Source organism: Marmota marmota, unplaced genomic scaffold (assembly GCF_001458135.2).
Source record: "Marmota marmota marmota unplaced genomic scaffold, marMar, whole genome shotgun sequence".
Lineage (NCBI taxonomy): Eukaryota > Metazoa > Chordata > Mammalia > Rodentia > Sciuridae > Marmota > Marmota marmota.
Window position 1 is genome coordinate 4,152,321 of NW_026000242.1, and position 6,054 is coordinate 4,158,374.

Genomic DNA, 6,054 nt, shown 5'->3' on the forward strand with positions numbered 1-6,054 from the left:
TTCCCCCCCCCCCCCCCCCCCCCCAGGAAGGCAGAGGGGTCATGAGATCCTATTTAAAAACGAGAAAGCTGTGGGCAGAAGAAATGAAAAGACTTGTCTAAATCTACACTTCAATGCAAGGGTTTGGACCCAAACAGGAATGTGGGCTTCTTGTTCCCAGCTAAAGGAAGTTGAGTTCACTTCTCAGAAACTGGTATTAGGTTTGGAGTAGAGGGAGAGAGAACAGAAGTTGCAGTGAGTATCTGGGTGCCTGGCCAAGAATGTCCTTTGCGATGGAGATACTCATGGCCCCAACTGCACAGTGATGACTGAGAAGGCCCACAGCTCCGTCCCCTGGGAATGGCCCTTAGCTTAAGGGAACTACATTGCCCAAGGTTATGTCCCCCTCAAGGTAGGGGACCTTGCATCCAATGACAGCTGCTTTGGGGAGTAAAGGTTCAGTCCCCTTGCCTTAGTGCAGGACCTCTGTGCAGGGCCTCCCCAGCTCCAGAGCTCTGCAAAGGGTTGGCCAAGTCCTTGGCCACAACTGCAGTAGCCCAGCTTCTCTCCAACCCAGGCCTGCTCCCTTCATTCCCCCACAGGGGTTCACCCAATAAATGCATATGTACCTCTTAAAGTCTGATTTCTAGGAGACTGAGTTAAGAAGGGAGCTAACATTAACAAGATGTGTTTGCTTGTTTATTTGTTATTGAGATGGTCTCTCTTAATAAAACAAATCTATGAAACAAACATTTTTTGCTGTTTCTTCTTGGGGAAAGTTTAAAGCAATTGTCAAGATCACGTAGTAGGGGGCTGGGGTTATGGCTCAGAGGTAGAGCGCTTGCCTAGCATGCGTGAGGCACTGGGTTCGATTCTCAGCACCACATACAAATAAATAAAATAAAGGTCCATCAACAACTAAATCACACACCATATTTAAAAAAATATTAAAAAAAAAAAAAAGATCACATAGTAGGCTGGGTACAGTGGTGCATGCCTATAATTCCAGCTACTTAGGAGGCAGAGGCAGAAGGACCACAAGTTCAAGGCCAGCCTGGGTAAAAGCAAGATCCTGTCTCAAAATAAAAAGGGATTAGGGGCTAGCTCAGTAGCAGAGCAGTTGTTTAGCATGTGAGAGGCCCTGGGTTCAATCCCCAGTACTGGGGGGCAAAAAAAGATCACATAGCGTCGAACAAAGCTGAGACCCGAATCCAGGACCACTCTGACTTTGAGGGCACATGCTGTAGTCACTGTCCACTCTATGGAATGTGGCAGAGTCCCTGACCCTGACCTGAGGGGTCCACAGTGGAAAAGTCAGCAGGCTAAAGACCTGCCTGTTGTGTTCCCATAGTGACATAAACACCCATGAGAAGGGTGTCACACCTGGCATGCAAACAGGGGGAAGCAAGGAGGGGAGAATGGTGACCATATGTGACACGCTGATGGCCAGAGAGGGAGCAGGCAACTCTGGTGGAGGAACACCTCAGGGTGACCACAGGTCTCAGAGCCAGAGCCACAGACACCATCAGCCCCTGCCAGCAGCAGCCACAGTGGCCAATTGAACCTCTTTCTATAGGCCCCATACAGCAGGGACTGCTGGCTCTGAGTCTCCCTTGAGCACAAAAGGTTGGCAAGACCCAGCCCCAGTCCTGGCCCAGTAAAAAGTAAGGGACCCCTGGACCTTTCTGGCTATCTGATGCTCCATCTGGTCCCCACACAGTTGAGTACTGCCTGGACTCTGGGACTGATTTGGTAGTAGTCAGGGTGAGTTCAAGGTCAGCATCTTGCTGCCACAGCCACAAGCCTGTCTGTAGCCTTTCCCTCAGGCCAACCCCAGAGCTCTCTGGAGATAGGAGTAGAAAGAAGGCTCTTCCTAAAGTTTTGTCTCTGGAGATCCCAACCTGATTCTACTTTCACACATTTAATTCTAGATCGGAGTGTAATGCTGGAGTCCTCCTGAGGAGTGGTGGCCTTGGAACTGCACCTGGGGAAGAGCTGCAAGTCTGGAGACAAACCAAGCAGGTGCCATCTTGGTTCTCGTGGGTTTGTTTAGCATTCATTGGCAGCTCTTAGTCAGCTTTGGCATCAATTCAAAAAGTGGCTTTTGGGGGTTCATCCCATCACCTGGAGATTCTGAACACATGCTTATAGCTCACACACAGAAAAACAAATATAACTCTTTTACTTTCTCTTATTAAGCTAGCTCTTCCCCTGGGGACATGAGCTGGGAGATATGCAGCCTTCCCTGAGAAGATGAGACTCCCTCGGGGAGAAGGCAGGTGTCTGAGTGTACCCCGCCAATTGGAAATCTCCTGTGCCCAGGGCTCAGGTGGCTAGTGATGTTACTCAGTGGCAAAGTGCTTGCCTAACATGCACAAGGCCTTGATTTCCATCCCCAGAGCCACAAAAAGAAAAAGAAAGACTCTTGTCCCTTAGGATGTTCAACTAATGTGTGAAGAAAACTCCTTGCCCCAGTAACCAGGATGACAGGAGCAAGGGCAGGTCTGTGTGCCAAGGGCTGATGTCATGCAGGAAGGGGCAGCAGCAAGACCCATTTTTAAAATATATATATAATTAAATATATACACAATTATATATATATATATATATATATATATATAGTTCTAAATGGACACGATTTATTTATTTATTTATCTATGTATGTATGTATGTATGTATTTATGTGGTGCTGAGGATGGAACCCAGTGCCTCACACATGCTGGGTGAGAGCTCTACCACTGAGCTCCCAGACCCATACTTGAGCTGGGCCTCGGTTTCCTCACCTGGTGGGGAATGTTCTTCCAGTCGTGGGAATATGTTTGTGACTGCTGTCTCTTCTCTTCCTTATATATTTTTTTAATCTTTGTGAGAAAAATCCTGCTGTTCTGCTTGTTTTCTCTGAGCCGTTTTGTTAGTTGAGGTGTTTGCATGCTGAGCAACACACACTAATATTTTCCTTTGTAGCAAAACATTAATTATCCCATCCAGTAACCTTTCTCTCGGGTATTTTGTTCTTACCACCCCCTAAGCTGTTGGACACCAAGCAATTTCTGTATTTTCTCATCATCTCAGCAAGCCGACTACAAGGGCTGGGGGGGAGAGCATTCCCACTTGGCTGTGCTCAGGCTCTTCTTCCAGACACTCCCCGACACACACACAGTGGCACCCAGTACTTGCAGAGCACCCTGCGAGGCTGCTGTCCCAGCACTTTTCATGCTGTGTGGGAACTCTCTGTTTACATCTCCCAAGAGGCTGTGAATGCACTCATGTCTTTATTCCAACTGTGCTCGGCACACACAGTGGCTCTCTGAGTGTGCCCTATAAGCAGATGGGTGAAGGAAACTGAAGGACTGAACAGAGGATGCGCAGCCCCAGAACCCAGAGCAGCCGCCCATTGGCCCCTCAGCCTCCATCTCTTGCCCATTCACACAAGCAGCAGTGGAAGGTGCGCTTTGCACCTTGGCTGTCCCTGCCACTTGGTGAGCCTCTGTCCCCACCTGAAGCTATCCTCAGCTGCAGCCTGTCAGTGCGCTCACCACTGGGAGCCCAGTCTCCTCTTCCCCAGAGTGAGATGGGACAGAAGGAGGATTTGGAACCAGGAGTCCCCGGAGGCCCCAGGGAACAAAGGCAGAATGTGAAAGCATCTTAGCAATCCCTGGGCACCAACCCTTGCTCCTCCCACCTCAAAGACCATGGGATTCACCAGGCATGGTGGCACTCGCCTGTAATCCCAGTGACGCAGGAGGCTGGGGCAGGAGGATCACAAGTTCAAAGTCAGTCTCAACAACTTAGTGAGGCCCTCAGCAACTTAGTGAGACCCTATCTCAAAATTTAAAATAATAATATTAATAGTAGTAATAATAATAATAATAATAATGGCCGGGGTTGTAGATCAGTGGTAAGCATCCCTGGGTTCAATCCTGGTACAAAAAACCCAAAACCAAACAAACAAACTAACAACAAACAAACAAACAACCATGAGGATGGTCTCAGGGTCTTAGAGAGCTGAGGGGTCAGGTCCACAGTCACCTACATGGTGAATGGAGGAGTTGGGACTCAGGCCCTGGGCAGTTGTCAAGAGCAAGAACCTCCTAATTAATTCTGAACACAGGGCCTTTCAAATCCCTTGTGCTGCCACACTATGTGCCACAGAGAGGAGGGAAAGGCCTGGTGGTCTCCATGTGTGCAGCACACACCCCTTCCCTTTCCTGGCATCCTTCTGAAGGAGGCAGAGTGGCCATGACTTCTTCATTTTGCAGATGAGGTCACTGAGGTGCAGAAGGTGGAGCTGAGCTGCTCACAGTAGCAGAGCTGTCCAGTGCAGCCCACGCCCAGCCCTACCGTGCTCTCCAGCTGGATCCCTCTCCTGCTCTGTCCTTTTCTCCAGGATCCTGAGACTCCAATAGAGGTACCAGATACCCTGCTCCAGAGGTGTCTCTGTGGGTCCAACCAGAGTCCAGGATCCCTCCTCCTTGCCCAGGGCTGGGGATCTGCAGATAGGGCTGTCGCTCCAATGAGGCTTCAAGCTGTGGGCTCTAGGCCTGGGGGTTGGAGGGCGGGAGAGTCTTCAGATGGTTCCACTGGGGCAGCTGAGGTGGCCATGAGCTCAGCTTACCCAGAACAGCCCTGCTAAAAGCCCATACAAAACCCTGGAGCTCCTGATTGGCACTGCTAGGCCTCCCTCCCAGGACAGCGGGATAGGAGATAAAAGCCCTCCTCCAACTGGAGACAGTTGCAGATGAAACCTCCCAGAGCATTCATCCTGACCAGCTTTGGAAAGTGGGCAGCAGGTGGCTCACAAAACCCTTTTCATTTAGTCTCTGTCTGTCCCAGTCACTTGTGAAAGTCACCTAGTCTTTGGTCCTAAAACCAAGTATGCTTTTCTCTACCAAGAGATAGGCCTGGTTTCTGGCTTTGTCCACACCCCAAAAGGGTAAAGGAGGCTTCTGGGAAGGGAGGCGTCAAGCCACCTCCCTCTTATGAATTGGACCCTCACTCTTTGCATGTACCTTAAATGATCCCCCAAAACTAGACCTTTACATCATAACCAGTTTCCATCTGGGACTGGTTCCCATTGGCTGACCTGAGGGTGAAGCTAAGGAGAGAAGGTGTATCTGAACTTTTCCTGTTTATCTGATCATCTGTTTTTATCTGTCCCCACCCTTATAATGTAAACTGTAATGCTATAATAGGTTCATGTAGGAACTTCAATGCTAAAAGTCATATATCCTGTTACTATATAGTGTTTGCCTATCAGCTGGGGACATCTGAGACCAGATGTCTCATGGCCAAGGGGATTTTGCACTGACTGGCTAGGCCTGGGATACACTGGTCTGTACACATGACTCCCCTGCTCATATACCCTGTGGCTCCCACTGCAGGATGTTGAGTCCCCTTCCACAGCCTGACCTTCAAGGCCCGCCACCCTCTTACTTCTGCCACACTGACCTCCAGGTCCCCAAGCTTTGGCACATGGGGTTTTCTCCCTCCTTGCCTCCCATCCTTCCTTCCTCCCTCCCTCCCCTTAAAGAACCCTAGACACTCTTCTTTTGGGGGAGGGTAACGGGCATTGAACTCAAAGGCTGTCAACCACTGAGCCACATCCCCAGCCCTATTTTGTATTGAGGAGAGGGTCTCACTGAGTTGCTTAGCACCTCACAGTTGCTGAGACTGGCTTTGAACTTGCGATCCTCCTGCCTTAGCCTCTCAAGCTGCTGGGATTACGGGGGTGCGCCACTGTGCCTGGACCCAAGACACTTTTCTAGGAGCTGGAGACACAGGCATTAAGTGCAGTGGACAAGGCACAGGAAACCTTTGCTTTCACTGTAGGGGTGGAGACAGATAAAAACAGATATGCAAATAAGATGAATTCAGATGTGCTGCGAATACAATAAAACAGGGGGATGTGCTAGGGGGTTCTGTGGGGTTGGAGTGAGCTCCAATTCTGCTCCCTACTCCCTGATCTGCACAGGTACATGTTGCTTAAGGCCTCCCAGAGGCCACCTCCTCCAGGAAGCAGTTTGTTTTTCCTCTTGTGAATGAGCCAAATTTGGGGAAGAGTCTAAGCTGTCTCTT

The 6,054-nt window shown here is 49.7% G+C and overlaps 1 long non-coding RNA gene across 1 annotated transcript in view; it reads left to right on the top strand.

Moving 5' to 3' along the window:
• Window positions 1-5,990, top strand: part of LOC107145765 — a 13,873-nt gene extending 7,883 nt beyond the window's left edge. The window contains exons 2-3 of the long non-coding RNA XR_001503949.2: window positions 1,911-2,001; window positions 4,239-5,990. This is a non-coding gene — a long non-coding RNA (uncharacterized LOC107145765). The remainder of the gene's footprint in view (window positions 1-1,910; window positions 2,002-4,238) is intronic.
• The last annotated feature ends 64 nt before the right edge of the window (window positions 5,991-6,054 follow it).